Genomic DNA, 26,519 nt, shown 5'->3' on the forward strand with positions numbered 1-26,519 from the left:
AGACATGAACATTGTTGAGCGTATCTGGAATGCCTTGAACGTGCTGTTCAGAAGGGATCTCCACTACCTCGTACTCTTATGGATTTATGGAGCGCCCTGAAGGATTCATAGCGTCAATTCCCTCCAGCATTACTTCAGACACAAGACGAATCCATGCCGAGTCGTGTTCTGGCACTTCTGCTCGCTCGCAAGGGCCCTACACCGGTGTTAGGCCGCTGTACCAGTTCATTGGATCATCAGTGTACAATAGCAAAGCGGATAAGCTACTATGAACAGCAAAGTGAACGTATTGTCGTAGCCAAGACAGGCGCGAACCCAACATTCTCGACAGTAGCTTAACGTTCGTGGAATCGTAACTCCCGCTCTGTTCACCGCCACCGCCTACCATCATGGTATTAGGTTCGAGGATGCTAACCCAAAAAAAAAGTTTTAGCTGACTATGGACTAGGGAGAAAGGAACGGGAGGGGAAGCCACTTGGCAGTGTTATATAGAGAGCATAATTTAAACATCGCTAACACAGGTTCAAAAACCAGGACAGGAGTTGTATACCTGGAAGGGATCTGGAGACACTGGAAAGTTTCAAATTGATTCTATAATGGTAAGATACAGATTTCACATCAGATATTAAACTGTGAGAAATTTCCAGGGGCAGATGTGGACCTTAATCATAATTAATTGGTTATGAACTGTAGATTAAAACTGAAGAATTTGCAAAAGGTATCAAATTAAAGAGATGGAATCTGGATAAGTTGAAAGAACCAGAGGTTGTGGCTAGCGCCAAAGGGAACGTTAGGCAACTATTGACTAGACCGTGTGGAAAGGAATGCGGTGGCAGATGAATTGGTAGCTCTGAGAGATTAAATACTGAAGGCACTGGAAGATCAAATAGGTAATAGAAGCCCTTGGATATCACATGGGGTACTGAATTTAACTAATAAAAGGAGAAAATATAAAAATGTAGCAAATGAAGCAGTTAAAAGGGAATTCACCTGTCTAAAACATTAGACTGACAGAAAGCGAAAAACTGTTATCAGGAATACGAATATAGCAACTGTTCTCGAAAGAACAGATACCATTGAAGACCATGCAGCTTCTCTAGAATAAATGATAATTAATTGAAACCCTCAGCCGACAGGTGTTGTTGATATACCTCGATGGGGACAGCTGAAAATGTGTGTCCCGACCGGGGCTCAAACCCGTGATCTCTGAGCCACCGAGACTCAGATGGACAGAGCATCTGTCATGTATGCAGGAGAACACAGGTTCGAGTCCCGGTCGGGACACACATTTTCAGCTGTCCCCATCGCGTTATATCAACAACACCTGTCGGCAGCTGACGGTTTCAATTAATTATCGGTTATCAGGAATGGCTAGAAGACATGTCTATAGAAGCACACGGCAAATAGATATCGCAAACAGGAAAATTAAAGAGGCCTTTGCAGAAAGGAGAAGCACCTGTACAAATATCAAGAGTTCAGACAGAAAACCAGTAATTAGCAAAGAAGGGAATGCTGGAATGTGGAAAAAATACACAAAGAGCTACAGAAGGGAAACAAAGGTCATATAAAAGAAAGGAAGGAGGAAGTAGATTAACATGAGATGGGATATATGACACTGAGAAAAGAATTCGACAGTGAAATGAAAGATTTAAGTAGAAACCAGCCCCTGGAATAGACAACATTCCCTCAGAACTGTTGATATCATTGGGAGGGGGGGGGGGGGGGGCAACGATGACAAAATTATTCCACCTGAAAAGAGATTTTCATTCTTCAGCGGAGTGTACGTTGATATAAAATTTCCTGGCGGATTAAAACTGGTTTTAGAGGGTAGGAGAAAAGGTAGCGGCGGATGTGAAGCTTTGAGGACGGGTCCCGAGTTGTTCTTTGGTAGGTTGGGCACTTGTCCGTGACAAGTAAAGGTCCTGAGTTCGAGTCTCACTCTTGTATGCAGTTTTATTCTGACAGGAAGTTTCTACTCCATCTGGTGTGCAACTCGTCTGAGACAGGGGATATACCTTTCAAGTTAAAGAAAATTGTAACAATTCCAATTCCAAAAAACTGGGTTTTGATAAGTGTGAATATCACCGAATCACCAGTGTAATAATTCATGGTCGCAAATTACTCGGTGAGTTATTTACAGATTTTTGGCTTCTGTAGACTTAGAACAAGCTTCTGACAGTGTTCACTGGAATACATTCATTGATATTCTGAAGATATCAGGTGTAGAAGAGAGGCGGCGAAAGGTTATATATTACGTGCACAGAAACAGGCCGGCAGTTAGGACATGAAAGGGAAGCAGTGGTTGAAAAGGAAGTTACACAGCCTATTCCCGATGTTGTCCAATCCGTATTTTAAGCAATCAGTAAAGGAAACAAAATAAAAATGTGGAAAAGGAATTAAAATTCAGGGAAAATAAATAATATCTTTGAAGTTTGCTGATAATATTGCAAACCTTTCAAAGACAGCAATGGTTTTTGAGGAGGAATTGAACGGAAAGGACAGTGTCTTGAAAGTAGGATATAAGGTCAGCATAAACACAAGCAAAACAAAGGTAATGCAATGTACCTAAATTAAACCAACAGACGAAGAGGGAATTAGATTAGAAAATGAGACACTAAAGTGGTAGATGAGTTGTGTTATTTGGCAGTAAAATAACTGGTGATTGCTGAAGTAAAGAGAATATAAAATATAGAACGATAATGGCAAAAACCGCTTCTGAAGAAGAATTTGTTCACATCTAGCATTAATAAGTCTGGAGTGTAGCCTTGTACAGAAGTGAAACGTGGACGATAAGCAGTTTGAACGACAAGAGAACAGAAGCTTTTGAAGCGCAGTGATGCTGAAGAATTGTGAAAATATGGGTACATCGCGTTACTAATGAGTAAGTACTGAATATAACTGGGGTTATAAGAAATTTGTTTCATTGACTAGAAAAAGGGACCTGTTGACACAGCACATTCTGAGACTTCTAGGAATCATCAGTTTAGTATTGGTGGGAAGTGTGTGAGCTAAAAGTTGTAGAGGGAGACCAAGGGATGAATACAGTAAGCAGGTACAAATGCATTTAGGCTACAGTAGTTTTTCGGAGACGAGGAGCCTTGTACAGGATAGAGCAGCGTGGAGAACCGCATTAACCCGTCTTCAAATGAAGACTACAACAACATTATCACTTCTGCGATACATATTATATGTCATCTCCTATGTTCATGGAAGATACGGAGAACGAATGTCATTGACTTTATGTCGAGAAAATATCTTTACAAATAAGCGTTATCGCAAATATGAATTAACTTTCACTTAATTTTATTAGCCACAAATTGTTTTCTCGAAAATCAATTCATTCAGAAATTTATTGCTTAAATTCATGATTTATCCTTGCTCCATTTTTAGTTTGAACTCTTCTACAATTTTGTATACTTGAGTTTTCACTATGATGATTGCCAGCCGGAGTGGCCGAGCGGTTCTAGGCATGCATGTGTGTGATGTCCTTAGGTTAGTTAGGTTTAAGTAGTTGTAAGTTTTAGGGGACGGATGCCTTAGAAGTAAAGTCCCATAGTGCTCAGAGCCATTAGAGCCTCTATGATGATTAAGTACTTCCGTGCTTCTCTGTTGAAGTCAATGTTCTTTTCTGTGTAGGTGTATGTAATGGCGCTTTGTTGAATGGGATGCGTAATCTTATTATTAATATTTTCCAACAGTTTGTATCATCCGTTGGCTCAGATAGCTCATTGAAACTATTGAAATATCTGTTACTTTATTCCTGCTCATCATTTTAATGCTGAAAGATTTGTGTAATTAAGGAATACGAAACTACACATTTGAATTCGCTGGATTGTTGCATATATGCAGCCATGTTCTTCGCTTCGTTTATTTTTCCAAGGCTGCACATGGCGTTGGGGAGGAAATAGGAAAGTCCTGTGGTTTTCTAAAATTTTGTTAACCTTGTTGCGTTACAATGTTCTGTGAATGTTATGATTTTGGTTAAATAATCCTGCAGTATCGTGAAAACCACAGTCTTTTGTTTCCTGCAACGATGACCGCTGCACAATAAAACACTAACGACGCACTGCCGTCAGCGAGCTCTTTGGGACTGGCACAAAATGCCTAGTTTAAATGAATGCTTTTGTTAACTATTAACAAATAACATGAGAGTTGTGCAAAGGTTAACTCGCACCGTGATTGCTTCAGGCCGGAAAATGAACAACATAAACGCTGGCTTAGGCGCACGCAGCTATGCACGGGCCTGTGGAAAACCACAGAACGGTTCTGTGTTACGCACAAATTCGCTCGCGAAACAAAAGCCATTTGGATAAACTCAGCGTAATTGAAGATAATCACGGCCAAATCTCTTGCTAACTAATCTAGTTTTCCGTTTATTTTCGACCGCAGGGCCCGAGTGCCTCTTTTATTTTGAACTGTGGCGGCGGCTGCGAATTTAACGTCCGTTCGGACCGAATACTAAAACGTAGCACTGGTGGGCACAGCGGTAATCTCTATTAGGAAAATGAAGGTCTCTCTCTCTCTCCATGGTGACGTAAGGTATATAATATCGATATCGTCCTCATATTCATTGCGGATAAAATAAAAAAGTAGTATATGGAAATTAATTGCGAGTAATTAATGAAGATAGGATATAATTTTTGTCTTTGATTTAGTACTTATCTAATATCAGATTGAGAACCGTAAAACGTACAGAAATTTGTCATTTTTGAAAATAACAAAGATAGTATGGTGCGTGTAGCAAGTACTACTACGCAATGTTTTCACAGATATGAGCGAATTATGGTGCTCACTATCGATCATGGTGTCAATGTACACATCATATTCCGTTCCTTTGGAATGATCTTAGTGGAGGCGTTAAGCTCTTTGCTTCTGACGACCTTTGGAACACAGAGTGATTAACCAGAAAATTATGGCCACAGACCTATTGTCGATATAAACGCGTGCAGGCTATAGCAACGTCACCTGGCGAGGAATGACTGCTAGTCAGACATACGCACAATGCATGCAGAATCAGTGAGTCCGCTGTCGGGCCCGCCGGTGTGGCCGTGCAGTTCTAGGCGCTTCACCGCGTCACCACTACGGTCGCAGGTTCGAATCCTGCCTCGAGTATGGATGTGTGTTAGGTTTAAGTAGTTCTAAGTTCTAGGAGGCTGATGACCACAGATGCTAAGTCCCATAGTGCTCAGAGCCTTTTTTTTGTGCTGTCGGCGTACAAAGGGGAAAGATTTTCGATCTGTCTGAGTTTGACCGAGGGCTGATTGTGATGGCCCAGAGACTCGGCTCAAGCATAGTGGAAACTTGTCGGGAGTTCGAGGAGTGCTGTGGTGAGTGTCTTCAACACTGGCGAAACCAAAGTGAAACCGCGTCCAGATGTCTTGGTAATGGGAGGCCACCCCTTAATACAGATATTAGATTTGTAGACTAGGCAGACTGACAAAACAGGACAGTGGACTGCAGCGGAATTAACATCACACTTTAATGCTGAGAAGAGTACAAGTGTGTCTGAACACACAATGCACCAAAAACTCCTAACGAGGGGCCTCCGCAGCCAACGCCAATTTGACACCACGATATCGGCAATTACGACTGAAATGGGCACGTGACCATCGACACTGGACGTTGGCGCAGTAGCAGAGAGAGGCATGGTTTGATGAATACCTTCTTCAACTTGCCGATAGGGCGCGAATTTGTCGTCTTACAAAGGAACAGTTCCTTGACACCTATACTGCGGGATGGCGACTAACTTTATGCTCCAGGGAACGATCACGTGGGCGTCCATGGATCCAGCGAAGCCCGTTCAAGGACCATCGTAGACTGATTGCAGACCACGTACACCTTATCATGACGATCACGTTTACCGATGGCAATGACATTTTTCAGCAAGAAAATGCGTCATGTCACAAAGCCGGGAGGGTGATGGAGTGGTTCCAGAAACACAGTGGCGAGCTCCTATTGATATGCTGGCCCCCCAAATAGACAGATCTGAACCCAATGGAACACGCCTGGGATGTTATTGAAAGTGGCGTCAGAGCTCATCGCCTCCCTCCCCGGAATTTACGGCATTTATTTAACTTGTGTGTCTAGATGTTGTGCTAGCTCCCTCCAGCGACCTACCAAAACCTCATTACTCCCATAACACTACGCGTCGCCGCTGTTATCCGTGTCTAAGGTGAACATACCGGCTATTAAGTAGGTGGTCATGACGTTCTGACTGATCAGTGTACGTCAGTTATTGGTAATTGGAACCAACATTTATATTGTAATCCAGCGTCGTTTATGCAGAACATGCTACTAGTTTCGACGCCAAAAAGTGTAATCTTCAAGTCTAAGGTGTAATCTACCCCAACGTACGAGCCACAATGACAAAGACCGACAGAGTCCTCAAATGGAAACAGTGCAACTTATTAACCATTAACCATGCATGTGCAACCAATGAAACCGAGTGCAGCGGGACCAAAATCAACTGGATTTCATACCTTCGTGGCAGTAACAACCCCACTAATGGTCAGACTACGTTCCCCATCGTTCTATCCTATAAAGTATTTGGTTACCGCGAAATAGACGCTTCACTTCTGTATCAGAGGCGACGACACAACGACTTTATTTATTTTTAATAATTTTCCTCTTCACGAAGGCGGTGAACTTGGGTGTTTGAACAGGAACTGTGAGAAATCTTGTTGCTGAAAGCTTATAATGACATATTTTCCACCATCAGCAGTCGAAACGCCGAGCGGAAACGAGGTTCATCGAAACTTGTCAGTGTTTCAGCGTAGATCGTATGCAGACTGTCGTCTGCCATATAGTGGATAACAACTTGAAATCGGAGGCCATTTTGTCCGAGTGCTATTAGACACAATCTGATGTGACATAAAACTCAATTTTGATTTTGTTTTAGAAAAATGAGTCTTCCAAAATAGTATTACGTTGGTACAGATTTTCGTAGCGTTACTGTTTTGCGTGTTGGTGTTCTGATTGCTATAGTTTTACTTATCGATTTTCATTGTTTATTTGTAATTCATAGTTGCTGTTTGACTTTACATATTGTCATTTTTTTATTTCCATATAGCGAGTGGACGCTGAAAAACTGAGTGCGAAGTGCAGAAATCAGAACATTTCAGACATATTCTTCTACTTAAATTCAATAGAGGAGTTATAGCAACGGAGGAAACCAGAAGCATTTAAATCCTGTATCTGGATAATGCCTCTGGACAGATAATGACACGAAAACTTGATTTCTACAGTCGTGGAATCGAAAAGTTGCCCCAACATTGGTAGACTGTTGTAAATAGTGAAGAAGAATGTACTATTAGTGACTGAAGAGTCGGTTACGTGTCTGTTGTGTTTATTAAACTTACGGAAAAACTCTACGAACTTACGCACCAAACTATGAAATGACTAACCGGCATTTTAAGGAAATTAAACCCTTCGGCGCCCACCTCCCCAGCTCCCTTGGTCTCTCTTAATTTGTCTGTAGTCGAGGTCAATCAAATTGTGTACTCTGCTATCGGTGACGACGACTTAACATCTGAGGTCATCAGTCCCCTAGAACTTAGAACTACTTAAACCTAACTAACCTAAAGACATCAAACGCATCCATGCCAGTGGCAGGATTCGAACCTGCGACTGTAGCGGTCGCCTGGTTCCAGACTGAAGCGCCTAGAACCGTTCGGCCACTCATTTGGGGTTCATTGCCAGAAAAATCATCGTCTGCACCTGAGGATAAAAAACAGTTGTAAGTAAAATTCGGAGTTGATGCTCTTCATGGTCTTATATCCATCCGGCTTTTTAGTGGATTGAAATTTATTTCTGTCGTCAGTCATTAAATAAAAATCGTGGGCACTTACACTCTTTAGTTGTTGTGGATGACGGATCACGTAGTGTGTACATTCTGTTGTTACACTTTCGTATTTGTTTGACGCAAACAATCCAGTTAAATTATGTTGTGTTATGACGCGTAGTCTCACAATTGCCAACATAGTGACGTCCCTTTCCGTAGTGAGAGACAATGGGAGGACTTGTATCATACAGCATAATTCAAGATCAAGATCATAAAACTATTATAAAATGAATATTTTCAAGGAGGACACGAAATTTCAACAACCACATCAAGCATAATCTCGCTGGAAGCCAATAGTCATTCTACCTGCGCACGTTTCGCTGCTTGAAGAGGAAGAGAAGTACCGGAAGTACCCACTGCCACACAACGCAAGGTAACTTCTGGATTATGGATGTGAATGTAGGATTTTAGCCACCACCTTTCAAGAATACACAGCTCGCTTTGGAGCAGTGTAGATGGTTCCAGGCTGTCGTACAGTAATTCATCGCTGACCCCGTTCATGTTAGTGAAGCGGTATATACACTCCTGGAAATTGAAATAAGAACACCGTGAATTCATTGTCCCAGGAAGGGAAAACTTTATTGACACATTCCTGGGGTCAGATACATCACATGATCACACTGACAGAACCACAGGCACATAGACACAGGCAACAGAGCATGCACAATGTCGGCACTAGTATAGTGTATATCCACCTTTCGCAGCAATGCAGGCTGCTATTCTCCCATGGAGATGATCGTAGAGATGCTGGATGTAGTGCTGTGGAACGGCTAGCCATGCCATTTCCACCTGGCGCCTCAGTTGGACCAGCGTTCGTGCTGGACGTGCAGACCGCGTGAGACGACGCTTCATCCAGTCCCAAACATGCTCAATGGGGGACAGATCCGGAGATCTTGCTGGCCAGGGTAGTTGACTTACACCTTCTAGAGCACGTTGGGTGGCACGGGATACATGCGGACGTGCATGGTCCTGATGGAACAGCAAGTTCCCTTGCCGGTCTAGGAATGGTAGAACGATGGGTTCGATGACGGTTTGGATGTACCGTGCACTATTCAGTGTCCCCTCGACGATCACCAGAGGTGTACGGCCAGTGGAACACCAAGTTCCCTTGCCGGTCTAGGAATGGTAGAACGATGTGTTCGATGACGGTTTGGATGTACCGTGCACTATTCAGTGTCCCCTCGACGATCACCAGAGGTGTACGGCCAGTGTAGGAGATCGCTCCCCACACCATGATGCCGGGTGTTGGCCCTGTGTGCCTCGGTCGTATGCAGTCCAGATTATGGCGCTCACCTGCACGGCGCCAAACACGCACATGACCATCATTGGCACCAAGGCAGAAGCGACTCTCATCGCTGAAGACAACACGTCTCCATTCGTCCCTCCATTCACGCCTGTCGCGACACCACTGGAGGCGGGCTGCACGATGTTGGGGCGTGAGCGGAAGACGGCCTAACGGTGTGCGGGACCGTAGCCCAGCTTCATGGAGACGGTTGCGAATGGTCCTCGCCGATACCCCAGGAGCAACAGTGTCCCTAATTTGCTGGGAAGTGGCGGTGCGGTCCCCTACGGCACTGCGTAGGTTCCTACGGTCTTGGCGTGCATCCGTGCGTCGCTGCGGTCTGGTCCCAGGTCGACGGGCACGTGCTCCTTCCGCCGACCCCTGGCGACAACATCGATGTACTGTGGAGACCTCACGCCCCACGTGTTGAGCAATTCGGCGGTACGTCCACCCGGCCTCCCGCATGCCCACTATACGCCCTCGCTAAAAGTCCGTCAACTGCACATACGGTTCACGTCCACGCTGTCGCGGCATGCTACCAGTGTTAAAGACTGCGATGGAGCTCCGTATGCCACGGCAAACTGGCTGCCACTGACGGCGGCGGTGCACAAATGCTACGCAGCTAGCGCCATTCGACGGCCAACACCGCGGTTCCTGGTGTGTCCGCTGTGCCGTGCGTGTGATCATTGCTTGTAGAGCCCTCTCGCAGTGTCCGGAGCAAGTATGGTGGGTCTGACACACCGGTGTCAATGTGTTCTTTTTTCCATTTCCAGGAGTGTATGTGTCAGTCTGTAGTATGGAATTCAAATGGTAAGATGTCAACGGTTTGCCAAATTGATAGCACAGATGCACACCTGATAGCCGTGGTTAAGCAAGCCGGATGTTGCTTGGACGTGTGACCGTTCCTAGAATCCGGGATGCCGTTGTTTTTAAGGACACCCTAGTTGTCGAACTGCATCCAGCTGAAAGACTTGCACCACGCCGTAGTGCCACACGACAAGAAAAAGAAAAAAGACAATAACATGGGTCGACTTGGAGAAACTACAGAATTACAGGAAGGAGCTCCGGCGATGGGGATTACCCATGACCACACACTACACAGTGAATAAAGTTGTTGATTTGTTGGTGTATCAACAACTTGAACTACTGCAATACAGCAAGCGCCAATACTGCCAGCTAAATGAAGGGTACTAACTACTGAAGGCACTAACTACTGATAGGCATAGTTAGCAAATGAAAGATTTTGATAGAGAACAAACAATGTATTTACCTTAATAGTGTTCAAAAGTCATTATATATATATATATATATATATATATATATATATAAGTTCATGATATCCAGTATTACAGATTTACTCTTTCTGATGGACACACGTCCAGATCGTCCGCTCTCAAAATTCTGCCATCTCTCTCCCCACTTGCACCACTGCTGGCGGCTCACCTCCATCTGCGAAACCGAACGCGCTGATCACATACAACTGCGCAACACTACAACAGCAAACATTCCAACAATGCAAACCAACCACACACTGCACACAGCACAGTCAGAGATTTTCATACAGAGCGCTACATTGCGTTAGCAACATAAAAACCTAAACAGCCTACTTACACTGTGTTTTGCGGGTTAGCATGATTTCTCCGTAGGGTGACTTACGTTCTGGTCAATTTGCTTAAATCAGCGATAAGCTAGTGAGATATAAGCTCGACACACTTTAAAAATTACTAGAGAAGTTGAAGAAATGTCGAGTTGAATGGTAACTTGTGCTAGCTTTCAAACTGTAGAATTAGGAGAAGACCAGTTTCATCGAGAAAACTCGGAAGCTGGAAGTACCCTAGCACTGTGGGAGGGACTGGTGGACGAGACTATAATCGCTAAAGAACGACGCTAATAACTGCGTAGCGAGGCACACTAACAGGGCCAGCAACGTCATAAGGCAGGCCCCGGTGCGGGCGGGCACGCGATCGCGGTACGGGTAGGTGCGTGAACATCCGGCGGAGCTGGCGTGTTGTGCGAACGTCGGCTGCAGATGCTGTAGGCTCCTTCCTCGCAGTAATCTGTTCTGAGTACCTGCCGCCAGCCCTCCGGCGGAGTTAACACGCGCCGCTGAATACGTCGCCTCTCAGAACCGGTGCTGTGGATATAAGCAGAGGGCTCCTTTACCACGCACACCTACGTTCGCCACAGGGCCACGTTTGAGATTCAGAATTGGAAACTCGTTTTTCTCCCACTTATCTGGCCTACAACACGTGTTTTCTCGGCCATTTAAGGTTGAAAAAATTCCGTATTTATTAAAAATTAATGTGAGACGTCGTATAATTTTTCAGCTTCAGCCTGTATGGTTCTACATCTGCATCTTCATATACATTCATACTCAGCAAGCCACCCAACGGTGTGTGGCGGAGGGCACTTTACGTGTCGCTGTCATTACATCCCTTTTCTGTTCCAGTCGCGTATGTTTCGCGGGAAGAACGACTGCCGGATAGCCTCCGAGCGCGCTCGAATCTCTCTAATTTTACATCGTGATCTCCTCGGGAGGTATAAGAAGGGGGAAGCGATATATTCGACACGTCATCCAGAAACGCACCCTCTCGAAACCTGAACAGCAAGCTACACCGCGATGCACAGCGCCTCTCTTGCAGAGTCTGCCACTTGAGTTTGTTAAACATCTCCGTAACGCTATCACGGTTACCAAATAACCCTGTGAGGAAACGCGCCGCTCTTCTTTGGATCTTCTCTAACTCCTCCGTCAACCCGATCTGGTACGGATCCCACACTGATGAGCAATACCCAAGTATAGGTCGAACGAGTGTTTTGTAAGCCACCTCCTTTGTTGATGGACTACATTTTTTAAGGACTCTCCCAATGAATCTCAACCTGATACCCACCTTACCAATAATTAATTTTACATGATCATTCCACTTCAAATCGTTCCGCACGCGTACTCCCAGATATTTTACAGAAGTAACTGCTACCAGTGTTTGTTCCGCTATCATATAATCATACAATAAAGGATCCTTCTCTCAATGTATTAGCAATACATTACATTTGTCTATGTTAAGGGTCAGTTGCCATTCCCTGCACCAAGTGCCTATCCACTGCAGATCTTCCTCCATTTCGCTACAATTTTCTAATGCTGCAACTTCTCTGTATACTACAGCATCATCCGCGAAAAGCCGCATGGAACTTCCACGAGGTACCGATAGGTGGTGGCGCTAAACGCAGCCTTCTCAATGGCGTGTGTAATGGAGGTGCGCCTCAAGTTTCTTTTGGCGGAAAAATCGGAGCTTCGCAGGTCTTCATAGAAACTTGCGGAACTTCTACGGAGGTGTGGCAGTGAGAAATAGCATGGCGTGTCTTTGGCGGAGGCGTCTGTCATCACGGCAACAAGGTCGATCACACCTGCCCGATCTCCCACGCGCCGGCCGGCGCACACAGCTGTGACTCCTGCAGTGTTGGGACGTGTGGACACACTCATTTAATGGATATGGTGTCAGTTCTTTATGGTGTCTGTTCTTTCGGACATGTCCCAAAGAAAGACACCATTGATGACCTGCAGCCGTTTAGAATGAAATTAGAAATAATTTAATACCTTCAGCTGCTGAAGGGCGTTGATTTGCACTACTGGCAATTAAAGTTGCTATGCCACGAAGATGACGTGCTACAGACGGGAATTTTAACCGACAGGAAGGAGATGCTGTGATATGCAAATTATTAGCTTTTCAGAGCATTCACACAAGGTTGGCGCCGGTGGCGAGACCTACAACGTGCTGTCATGAGGAAAGTTTCCAGCCGATTTCCCATACACAAACAGCAGTTGAACGAAGTTGCCTGGTGAAACGTTGTTGTGATGCCTCGCGTAAGGAGGAGAAATGCGTACCATCACGTTTCCGGCTTTGATAAAGGTCGGATAGTAGCCTATCGCGATTGCGGTTTGTCATATCTACATCTACATCTACATCTACATCCATACTCCGCAAGCCACCTGACGGTGTGTGGCGGACATTGCTGCTCGCGTTGGTCGAGATCCAATCACTGTTAGCAGAATAAGGAATCGGTGGCTTCAGGAGGTTAATACGGAACGCCGTGCTCGATTACAACGGCCTCGTATCACCAGCAGTCGCGATGACAGGCATCTTATCCGCATGGCTGTAACGGGTCGTGCAGCCACGTCTCGATCCCTGAATCAACAGATGGGGACGTTTGCAAGACAACAACCATCTGCACAAACAGTTCGACAACGTTTGCAGCAGCATGGACTATCAGATCGGAGACCATGGCTGCGGTTACTCCTGACGCTGCATCACAGACTGGAGCGCCTACAATGGTGTACTCAACGACAAACCCGAGTGCACGAATGGCAAAACGTCATTTTTTCGGATGAATCCAGGTTCTGTTTACAGCATCATGATGGTCGCATCCGACATCGCGGCGAACGCACATTGGAAGCGTCTATTCGTCATCGCCATACTGGCGTATTACCCGGCGTGATGGTATGTGGTGGCATTGGTCACACGTCTCGGTAACCACCTTTTCGCATTGACGTCACTTTGAGCAGTGGATGTTACATTTCTGATGTGTTACTACCCGTGGATCCACTCTTCATTCGATCCCTGCGAAACCCTACATTTCAGCAGGATAATGCACGACCGCATGTTGTAGGTCCTGTATGGGCCTTTCTGGATACAGAAAATGTGCGACTGCTGCCCTGGCCAGCACATTCTCCAGATCTCTTACAAACTGAAAACGTCTGGTCAATGGTGCCCGAGTAATTGGCTCGTCAACATACGCCAGTCACTACTCTTGATGAATTGTGGTATCGTGTTGAAGCTGCATGAGCAGGTGTATCTGTACCCGCCATCCAAGCTCTGTTTGACTCAATGCCCAGGCGTATCGAGGCCGTTATTACGGTCAGAGGTGGTTCTTCTGGGTACTGATTTCTCAAGATCTATGCACCCAAACAGCGTGAAAACATAATCACAAATCAGTTCTAGTATAATATATTTTTCCAATGAATACCCTTTTATCATCTACGTTTCTACTTGGTGCAGCAATTTTAATGGCCAGTAGTGTATAATACCTGTTGTACGAGGGGCTTTGAGTAAGTAAGGCAACGCGTGTTTCCTCGGTCATTTATGGCTGAAAAAATTCCGTATTTATTGAAATTATTGTGGGACGACATGGAATTTTTCAGCTTCGGCTCGTGTAGTTTCACGAGGTTCCGGTAGGTGGAGGCGTTATACGATGCTTTCAAAATGGCGAGTGTAACGGAGGTGCACCCCAAGTTCCTTTTGTCGGAAAATCGGAGCTTCGCAGGTCTTCATAGAAACTTGCGGAACTTCTACTGACGTGTGGCAGTGAGCAATAGCACGTTGTGTCGTCTGTCATCACGGCAACAAGGTCGCGCACATCTGTCCGATCTCCCACGCGCCGGCCGGAACACACAGCTGTGACTCCTGCAGTGTTGGAACGTGTGGACACACTCATTTGAGGTGATCGACGGATCACAGTCAAACACCTCGTTGCTCAACTGGACATCTCTGTTGGTAGTGTTCACACACTTGTCCACCAGTTTGGGATACTCACGGGTGTGTGCTCACTGGCTTTCTCGCCACCTAAAACCTAGTGTACACCACGACATTGGGTTGCGCCACTCGTTGCGTGGAATGAGTAGCACATAAGTGGTTTCATATATGACTGTAGACACGGCGACACCAGTGTACACTTCAGTTTTGTCGTTTTGTGGGTCCCTGAGTAGTGTCTAAAATGAACGTTTTGGCAGCTGCACGTCGCACGAGTTGTGATGGAGTTAAAACTTGTGTGGAATCGCTGCATAAGAAAAAAAATAAGAAGCGTGTTTCGATTCGTGACTAACGGAAGATCCAAGAACTTCTTTTAATTATCTTAGAATGTCACCAGAACTGTTCACGTTTCTTCTAAATAGAGTTAATTATGCGATAAGGAGTAAAGGTACTGTAATGCATGAAGCACAGTCGCCAGAACTGAAATTATATATCATATTGTGTGCATTACAATCGAGAACACTTGGCATACTATAAGATACGGTTCTAGTTGGTGATGACTTTTTTTCCGTAACACCAATAACTATTAACATTAACAGTAATAATTATTAACATTAGCAACAATAATTATTCGCAGCAGGCCGCATTAACAAGAGAATGGATTGCAAACTACTCTCTTGAAGACAGATCTGTACAGTGGCAATATTTCAAAACTCTGACATATGTGAAAGGGCAGCACTGCAACGACGTTTTAAATAGAAGAATGCAGCTTCCTGAATTTCTTCGCTCCTGTCGACAATAATCCTTAGTAAAGAGTTGGCCAACTTGAACGATGGGATTTTAGTCTTGTAAACGAGAGCGTTGCCACAGCTAGAATTACACTTGCTTGTATTTCTCTTCATTCAGGCGTATATGTGCTCCTTACTCAATAAATTTCGCCCTGCAGCTCAGACATTGTCAAACCGTCTACGTTATGATCGCCCACGATGGTCTCAGCAGCAGCAACATCTTGCTTATTTTTGTAATCGGCATCACTCACATCCTACAAACACCTATGCAAAGCATATATATCCAAAAAGCGAACATTATTCTCCGTTCCGCACTTTATATTTCAGTTTGTCTGCACTCTGCGAACACAGCCGAAAGTGTTTAGTTTCACCAACGAGTTGCGCAAACTCTCGCCGCGCATGCGCAGTGGCCCGTAGCGCAGTTGCATGCAACCTAGTGTCGTCGTGTGAACTAGGGTATACAGAGTAACGGAGGACCGTCTGTGCGGTATTGCTGGATTGTTACGAGGCTGATAGTGTCAAATTTTTGTCGAACATCGTCACAGATGATGAAAATCGGAAATTAAAAGGTAGTTCACGGAATGGCGCCATATCACATCTTCTCCGAAGAAAAAGTTAAAAGCCACACCGCCAGCCTGTGTGGCCGAGCGGTTCGAGGCTCTACAGTCTGGAACCGCGCAACCGCTACGGTCGCAGGTTCGAATCCTGCCTCGGGCATGGATGTGTGTGATGTCCTTAGATTAGTTAGGTTTAAGTAGTTCTAAGTTCTAGGGGACTGATGACCTTAGGCGTTAAGTCCCATAGTGCTCAGAGCGATTTGAACCATTTTTTTAAACGCCACACCCTCAGTGGTTAAAGTAATGGCGACGGTCTTCTTGTTATTGTGTCTGACGTCCTTCACCACAGTGCAAAGATCAGTTCTGAAGTGTATTATGCTGGCCTGAGTAAATTGAAGAAACAACTTCAGCTTGTTCATCGCCACAAAAATGCAAACGAACTTCTCTTTCCCCACGAAAACGGAAGGCCTCACACAAAACTGCCCACCCCAGAGGAGCTCAAAGAACTTCGTTGGACTGTTCCTCCTCATCCATCTACAAATCGAGTCTCGCACCTTCAGATTTCCATCTGTCTGACACAATGAAGAGTGCAGCCCGTGGAAGCAGTACGTGGATGATGGGGAAGTTATTGATGCAGCAGCAAGGCATTCGATTCAACGTCGATCAGTACAATTGGAGAGAACCACTCTGGGGTAAAAACAAGCTACATCCCATACGGGAGGGTGAAAAGGGGGTGACATAGAAGCGTAATTCAGGAACGTCTGGTGCAGTTACAACATCATTTTGAGAACCCGTGATTCATTACATTCATTACCTTCATTACTTGCACAAAAATTCTGTGGGGTAATATGTAGCTACCAACGCTATAGGTTGACGTGGGAGCCAGAAGCTGTGACCCTTAAACATACTCGATAACGACTGTTGTTAGTATCGAATCTACAGCTTGTGTGTCACCAGTTTTATTGGTGACTGTCTCAACGACGTTGCATAAACAGTGACATATCAGCATATCCCTGTAACGGCTGAAGCAGTTTCTAACACAATTAAAACACTTATCACTTGCTATTTCGAAAAAGTATACTGTGACAGCAAGATACCCTTAGTACCCCATGGCTGTCGATGGTTTGCAAAATGGTGGATGTAAATGCATAACTCGAGACCACCTGATGCAGTTTCAACCCACCTGATGCAGATATTTGTCTCACTTGTATAAGACTACTACCTCTTGAGGTTGGGATGGAGATGTGAAGGGGTGACATGTAAAAGGTTTCGGAAAGGACCTATTGGTAGTTCTTACTAGTATACCGGAATACTTTTTCATCTAATAAAAAGAAGGACTGTTAGTGAATGGGAAGCATATTTATCCTATTACGAAGGTAAAAAGGGTTTCTCTCATTTTCACGCCTAAAAGGGTGAACCACTCTTCACGACATTTTACGTACTCCTCACGCAGGCGGGATTATATATTTCTTCACTGTTCAGATGAGACTGCAGGACAAAATTTGATACAGACACGGTTGACATATGTGTGTAAATATATGTGAAATATATATATGTATGCAAGATATATGTGACATACACTTACACGGCGAAGCCGATGACCAAATGTTAGTTTCATTCCTGTAAAGTTCGTCTTTCAACACTTCTCAGCTAGGCTAAAAAGTTGTGCAAGAAGAAATTAAAAAAACAACTATAAATAATGATTAAATAAGAGAGTTCATGTTTATAGCGCGCATATATTGCAACATGACGAGTGTTCATCAGAGGCAAGGATATCGTCAGGAGTGGCCCAGGGAAGTGTGATAGGACTGCTTTTGTTCACTATATAAATAAACGATCTGACGGATAGAATGAGCAACTAACTGCGGCGATTTTCTGATGATGCAGCAGTGTACGGGATGCTGTCACTGAGTGGCTGTGGGAGGGTACAAGATGAGTGTAAATGACTATTTTGTTGTGAAGAATGACAGGTTTCTTTAAATGTATAAAAATGAAAGTTAATGCACATGAAGAGGGAAATGTATTTCATAATCTTAGAATACAACTTTAGTGGTCTGTTGTTTGACACAGTCAAGCCAATTAAATATAGTGTTGCAAAGCGATATGAAATAGAAGGAGCACGTAAGAACGGTAGTGAGGAAAGCGTATAGTCGATTTCGGTTTACTGGGAGAATTTTAGGAAGGTTGTCTATAAAGGAGGCGTCATATAACCGGCCGAAGTGGCCGAGCGGTTCTAGGTGCTGGAACCGCACGACCGCTACGGTCGCAGGTTCGAATCCTGCCTCGGGCATGGATTTGTTTGATGTCCTTAGGTTAGTTAGGTTTAAGTAGTTCTAAGTTCTAGGGGACTGATGACCAAAGAAGTTAAGTCCCATAGTGCTGAGAGCCATTTTTGAGGCGTCATATAGAACACTTGTGCTGACCATTCTTGTGTACTACTTGCATGTTTGTGGTCTTTACCATGTCGGATTGAAGGAAAACATTTAAAAATTCAGAAAATTAGGGATTTCACATCGGCCCTCGTGAAAAATGTAACGGAAACGATTGAAGCAGGATAACTGATGCCTGCAGTTGTTACAGATTCTGAGACCTGGGACAGACTGACTTGCTCTGTATGAGCAAAAAAGCATTTGATACTATTCATTTTCTTGATAAACGTGTTTCGAGTGAGGAGGCAATGTCTATTTTGTAAATTGTAGAGTGGAAATGTCCAATCTGCGAAACTAGGGCAAAGAAATTGCTCGGTCTACTGTGTAGAACGTTTGTGGTCCACAAAAGGTAAATGTATTCTGTGTGATCTGACCATTTCAGGTTGTTATTTCTTTGTTCTCGTTAAGGACACGTATATGGATCCTGCTGCATCTGATGTCCGAAAGCACGATCTACCATCTAACATATCGCTGTTCTAGAGTTGTTGTACACAATACCGAGAAAAGGATGTGCTGGTCGTCATTACATTCTGTCATACCTCACATGCTTTAGCCTCAGATTTTGTGGAAGGTCCATAATCATTCACATCTTTTATAGGAGACTTTTCACTACTGTGAGCTTCCCTCAACAAATCGACAGAAAATACTTACTTCAAGTGTGTGAAGAATCGTATTTCAGACGTACAGATATAGTGTTGAGATTATACGACAATCACTACGTAAAGAGAGTATATGAAGTCATCACCGCAACAAATAATACGACAGGATAGATCGATTAGCATATTAAGCACAATATCAAAAACTTTGGAGTATATTGTTCATGATCACCGGACGCACTGTCCAGTAACATCAGAATTTCGAAGACATTACAGCTGAAGGCCTGAGAATACTAACGGAAAGAGACGAATCCATCATTTTATACGATTTGGTTTCAGTGGCGAGTTTAATACGGGTAATTTCGATATCTCAATTTTGAAACTGAAACAGAAGTCTTTCTTAGGCAGAGCTTTCACATCCTTGGTTCGTTGATTTCTTCTCTTCATAATGCAGCATACGTACTTCCTATATTTGCCTTTCAGTTCGCCACATTGATTATCAGATTTCGTATCCTTTTTTAGTACTCATGCGTCACACATGTGCTAGATCAGTCAGTCGGGCAGAATAAAAGAGAATGTTGGAACGGTCCGACAACACGTGATCGTGGTGAGCATTACATGAGACTAAACAATTATTCTCTTGCTTGTTGCTTATCATAAACCTTCTGATTAATCTTACGGTTTGAATGATTTCAGAAGACCAGAAGACGTGGATGTAAATGGAAATATTAGTAAGATGGACGGCTGTGACACTGGCCATTTTTTGTGTGGAATAATAGCCCACACTGAACACACCAAGCAGTTCAGTACATAAATGATATTATTGTTCGTAACTTACAATGGCTGTACGTGTCAGACTCATATTACACGAGAGAAGCCAGCATATGGTGGTAGAAGGCAAACGGTTAGGTTCACAAATCCTGCATTAAATTATTTATGTAAATGAAATGCAAATCAGCATACGCAGATTATTTTCAACCACCAATGAAGCTACCTATGTGTGGGTAATAAGTCGCCAGGTCAGAATCATGCCTTTCCACCGAGATTTTAAATTCCATGTTCGTTAAACTAACCGAGAAAAACTACTTGAAATGTGGTTCATTGTGAATCGTATTAAATGATGTCCACATAGGAGTTGCTTGCATTTATAATCTCGTAATTTCCCACACACACACACACACGTGGTCTTGGAGTGACACACAAAGGATGAGAATACCCTCCCAAATTGGGCGAGCTGATTTGAGTAATAACATTGACTGAGTGTGAGTACTTGCTGATGGCAAGGAACTCATATGAATATTTACACACTGACTTTTTTTTTGGTCATCAGTCTACTGACTGGTTTAATGCGGCCCGCCACGAATTCCTTTCCTGTGCTAACCTCTTCATCTCAGAGTAGCACTTGCAACCTACGTCCTCAATTATTTGCTTGACGTATTCCAATCTCTGTCTTCCTCTACAGTTTTTGCCCTCTACAGCTCCCTCTAGTACCATGGAAGTCATTCCCAAATGTCTTAGCAGATGTCCTATCATCCTGTCCCTTCTCCTTATCAGTGTTTTCCACATATTCCTTCCCTCTCCGATTCTGCGTAGAACCTCCTCATTCCTTACCTTATCAGTCCACCAAATTTTCAACATTCGTCTATAGCACCACATCTCAAATGCTTCGATTCTCTTCTGTTCCGGTTTTCCCACAGCCCATGTTTCACTATCATACAATGCTGTACTCCAGACGTACATCCTCAGAAATTTCTTCCTCAAATTAAGACCGGTATTTGATATAGTAGACTTCTATTGGCCAGAAATGCCTTTTTTGCCATAGCGAGTCTGCTTTTGATGTCCTCCTTGCTCCGTCCGTCATTGGTTATTTTACTGCCTAGGTAGCAGAATTCCTTAACTTCATTGACTTCGTGACCATCAATCCTGATGTTAAGTTTCTCGCTTTTCTCATTTCTACTACTTCTCATTACCTTCGTCTTTCTCCGATTTATTCTCAAACCATACTGTGTACTCATTAGACTGTTCATTCCGTTCAGCAGATCATTTAATTCTTCTTCACTTTCACTCAGGATAGCAATGTCATCAGCGAATAGTATCATTGATATCCTTTCACCTTGTATTTTGATTCCACTCCTGAACCTTTCTTTTATTTCCATCATTGCTTCCTCGTTGTACAGATTGAAGAGTAGGGGCGAAAGGCTACAGCTTTGTCTTACACCCTTCTTAATACGAGCACTTCGTTCTTGATCGTCCACTCTTATTATTCCCTCTTGGTTGTTGTACATATTGTATATGACCCGTCTCTCCCTATAGCTTACCCCTACTTTTTTCAGAATCTCGAACAGCTTGCACAATATTATTGTCGAGCGCTTTTTCCAGGTCGGCAAATCCTATGAACGTGTCTTGATTTTTCTTCAGCCTTGCTTCCATTATTAGCCGTAACGTCCGAATTGCCTCTCTCGTGCCTTTACTTTTCCTAAAGCCAAACTGATCGTCACCTAGCGCGTTCTCAATTTTCTTTTCCATTCTTCTGTATATTGTTCTTGTAAGCAACTTCGATGCATGAGCTGTTAAGCTGATTGTGCGATAATTCTCGCAGTTGTCAGCTCTTGCCGTCTTCGGAATTGTGTGGATGATGCTTTTCCGAAAGTCAGATGGTATGTCGCCAGACTCATATATTCTACACACCAATGTGAATAGTCGTTTTGTTGCTACTACCCCTAATGATTTTAGAAATTTTGATGGAATGTTATCTCTCCCTTCTGCCTTATTTGACCATAAGCCCTCCAAAGCTCTTTTAAATTCCGATTCTAATACTGGATCCCCTGTCTGTTCTAAATCGACTCCTGTTTCTTCTTCTATCACATTAGACAAAGCTTCCCCCTCATAGAGGCATTCAATGTATTTTTTCCACCTATCTGCTCTCTCCTCTGCATTTAACAGTGGAATTCTCGTTGCACTCTTAATGTTACCTCCGTTGCTTTTAATGTCACCAAAGGTTGTTTTGACTTTCCTGTATGCTGAGTCTGTCCTTCCAACAACCATATCTCTTTCGATGTCTTTACATTTTTCCTGCAACCATTTCGCCTTAGCTTCCCTGCACTTCCTATTTATTTCATTCCTCAGCGACTTGTATTTCTGTATTCCTGATTTTCCCGGAACATGTTTGTGCTTCCTCCTTTCATCAATCAACTGAAGTATTTTTTCTGTTACCCATGGTTTCTTCGCAGTTACCTTCTTTGTACCTATGTTTTCCTTCCCAACTTCTGTGATGGCAGTTTTTAGAGACGTCCATTCCTCTTCAACTGTGTTGCCTACTGCGCTATTCCTTATAGCTGTATCTATAGCGTTAGAGAACTTCAAACGTATCTCGTCATTCCTTAGAACTTCCGTATCGCACTTCTTAGCGTATTAATTACTGACTACGATTCGTCAAATGGGGTTGGCCAAATGCAGGAGGTTATTCAGATCATAACTTTAGCAAAACATGAGATGAAATTAATGAAAATAGAGACCGCTACTGAGAGCACATGATCTGTTTCGGTTTGTACAAACCCCAAGTGCTTGTCCACACTTTCCTATTGAACATTAACTGCAAAAATTCAGTAAAACGAAATGAAAACTCTCCTAGACATTCTGTGGAGTGAGTGGAACTATTTCCTTATTCTTAAATAAAACATAACCACACCAACCTGAATGCCGTTTTCAAATGGAGAGTTGAGGCGGTGGGCGACAGAGAGAAATATTTGTAGATGGAGGGGGCTGGTCAACTCAAAACGCCCACTGCTACAAAGTTGGAAGTGCTCTGATTTGTGGACAACACAAACTGACTGGACGTATCTGGGAAAAGCGAACGGTATTTACACTATAAGGCAGAGAGGAGACAAGGAACCCTTTGCTTCTGACACTGATTCGGACTACATGCTCACAGATTCTAGTTAAACAGAGGTTGTCTGTGGATATGAAGACGATATGGGAAGGGAGCCGGTTGCCACATAAAATAAACGTATATTCGGAATCGGCACATTCTCTTGAGAAGGCAGAGAGCCAGAAGGGTAATCTGTGCTATTTACACGTGATAACCAATCAGTCAGCAGACAATCAAGAATGAAAGTTCATTTGTACAGACGCTTTACGATACTATAGGTATCTCACCTTAGTTTCTTGTAACTATCACATTTATGCTGATGACTTTCAGCAGTATCTAAAAATATCGCTTGTGACATGTCTGACAGGAATGTCGTTCAGTGTCAAGATGTATACAAATCCTGGAACACCAGCCGATTTGTAAAATGATGTATGTGTTTCATATATTGTGCCGAAAGAACATCAGTCAAGTTTCTGTTAAGCGTTTCCTCTCACATTCCTGAAGGTAACCGGCTATCCTGTGAAATAAACTAAACGATAAAGCACAATCCTGGATGTGCGTATTAATTTGTAGCAGCACTGTCTTAGCATTCATGAAATTTTCCACTTGCCCATATGCTGTTTAGAAAAAAGATAATGAAATTTTCAACAAAAACTAGATAAGCTGTTGCTTTTTGCTTACCTTTACTACTATGTTTCAGTCAAAAGCAACAAATACGTTTCAACCTCCTAACGACTTGAGCCAGTCACGAATGCCTGCATAAGATGTGTGTATATGTATGTAAAAATCTGTTGTTTGAACATATTAGACCTCCTACCACTCAGTTATGGTGTATGGGATAAGAAAAGTGTTGACATTTTTTAGTGCTTTGTGTTCTTCATTGTCTTCTTGGTCACTGTATGCTTGACGCATTTCCTCACATGCTAAATACATTTCGTTATTTCATAACTGTAACGGAAGATCCTGTTTACCCAGTATCTTTGTTATTCAACATTTTTCTCCATTTAGCCTACTTCTACAGTTTCCTCAGATGTCCATAAGAAAGTCAACGTGACCAATCCACTTTTTTCCGTCGTAAGTAATATAAAATGCTGTGTTTGCGATCTGTATGGGTCAAATAGGCAACGTTCTTCAGAACTATGGCGATCCGCGAATATACAGTGTCGTTTTACGCAACCTGCACATCATGTGTATTAGGAACGGCATCCAGAGAGGCGAAAATTACACGGTATTTTTGCACCAAGAGATAACTTAGTTCTACCATACTTCTGCAAGCTTCTCCAGTCTTACGTAGTGGTACTGTTATTGCTAAGATAATGGGGTAGGTAACTTCCGAGGTGGTGCTATGGACCAAAACCCCAAAAAATGGCTAGTTCGCATGGACACCAAAGACATACCTTAAACTCTACGAACACTTGTTGACTTTCGTTACTGTGAAACACATCTTTTCTTCTGAAAAATGTCCATAGTCACTAAGGTATGTATTTTAGCGCCCATATTTAATGGGCATTTCGTTCCTATTTTGATTCATACCATCATATCCAAAGAGATGGAAAATAAAGAGCTTGCAGCTAGCCGACGTGGCCGAGAAGTTCTAGGCGCTTCAGTCTGGAACCGCGTGACCGCTACGGTCGAAGGGTCGAACCCTGCCTTGGGCATGGATGTGTGTGATGTCCTTAGGTTAGTTAGGTTTAAGTAGTTCTAGGGGACTGATGACCTCAGATGTTAACTCCCATAGTGCTCAGAGCCATTTGTACCATATGAACAAAGAGCTTGCAGCACAGTAAGGAAGATGAACAGCTGCTCACAGCGCTTTGGAACCAATGTGTAGTAGAATAATTTTTCTCTCTGTTTACGCTCATAGTACCACCTCTTATAACGATATGTCTACGTAATTTGTATATACAAACATACAGTTATAAATGTCCCCGTTCGTAGTCGCTAATTATAACAATATGTTTACTTTTGTGCTGTAATATATAGCTATAATCAGCGGTGGAAATATATTTGCGAACGCCGACCGTGTGTGGCTGTTTCTTGTTGGATCGTCTGATCAGTCGGAAGTTGCATTGCAGAGGAGAGTAAATGCCTATTCAAAATATAATTATTTTTGGATAGCCCAACATGAATTTCCTAAGGGACCGTAGTTTATCATGCATTTACTAGTAGAATATGGCGCGGAGAAAATATTTCGTCGCATACAACTTCCGTCCGATTTCGACGAAAGAATTCGTGACTGTGAACTCTCTATTTGGCAGAAACATACAGAAAATTAAATAACCTCATGAAGGAGTGAGACATAGATTCTATATTAAATAAATAGTCCATACACCAGTTCCACTTAACTCTGAATTTATGACAATTAATAGATGAACTTTCAGTGCAATGAAAGATTTAACATGGATGCTGTTTTGGCTGTCACTTTTCTTCTCGTAATAAAAATAATTCCTTTGACGTTTTCACATACACGTCGCACAATAAATCTGCTGCTATGCAGTATTGCAGTTTTAGTATTGCACTTTTACTTTACACTAAAATAATATATTTTTAACGATAATAATACGGCGACAAGACATGCGCGTCCGACACAAGTTACAAGAGACAAGAGAAGAATGAGTAACTGTTCATCGAGGATATCTCGTACATAAAAAAAAATGTGTAAAAGTGTTCTTCTTCTGTCCGCTTTTCGCGCCGCGGTTTTCAAAGTCAATAACTCACTGCATATCTGACGGCGCTTCGACAATAAAGAAGTTACGTCACAGGTCGTTCACCTTTTACATTCTCGCAACATTTTTCGCTAACTGTAGCTGTTGTCGAGCGACTGCTCGATTAGTGAATGATTTAAAGTGATGAGGCAATCACATAATGTTACACTCTGAAATTTGCCTGCCCTAGAATTTGAAAACCGAGAGTACACATATTTCACTTTGAGACATGTATGAACGTATTCCCTTATAATATTCAGTCATTTCAGAACCAGAATCATTTTTCTCTGTCACCCGAAAAACTTTTTAAAACGTCACGGAACCACCCTGTATGTTATAGACGCTAGTACGGGTACAGGTGCAGATATTTTTGCTGGTGACTGAATTCAGTGTACATCAGTATTTACTTCATTTGCAGAGTAATAATAATGTCTATTAGGAGCGGTATCGTTTCAGGGTGGTTAGCGGCTGTGGCAAAAGCAAGCCATAAATGCTTATTTTCCACTGGGCAGCAAGTCAGGTGTGGACGTATGGATGCAGAGTAGTTAGTCTACACTGACAGGCATAGTTCACTTAGTGTTGCAGTCACTAACATACAGAAAAAAATCAAGTCGTTAATTGTGTGACGTATTTGTGGGAAGACAGAGAATGAATGACTAACACACTAAACTGGGTACATATTTAGGTACCAATGATGATAACCTCTGCAGTTAAACTGCTAAGATACTATATGTACAAAAGTACTGTACTATATTCTGATAAAGCGCTTCACGCCCTCTCTAAAGACAGTTTCTTATAATCGCTCAGAGTGTAAGGGAGTTATTAATTTGAGCAGTTCACAGGTTCCTCTTGAATCATTTAAAAGCTAATGGTCTTGACGAGAGTGCTCCTTAATTTGATGTACTTGCCTAGTTTCTAGTTACAGTGGTTCC

The sequence above is a fragment of the Schistocerca gregaria genome, chromosome 5, assembly GCF_023897955.1.
Source record: "Schistocerca gregaria isolate iqSchGreg1 chromosome 5, iqSchGreg1.2, whole genome shotgun sequence".
NCBI classification, from domain to species: domain Eukaryota; kingdom Metazoa; phylum Arthropoda; class Insecta; order Orthoptera; family Acrididae; genus Schistocerca; species Schistocerca gregaria.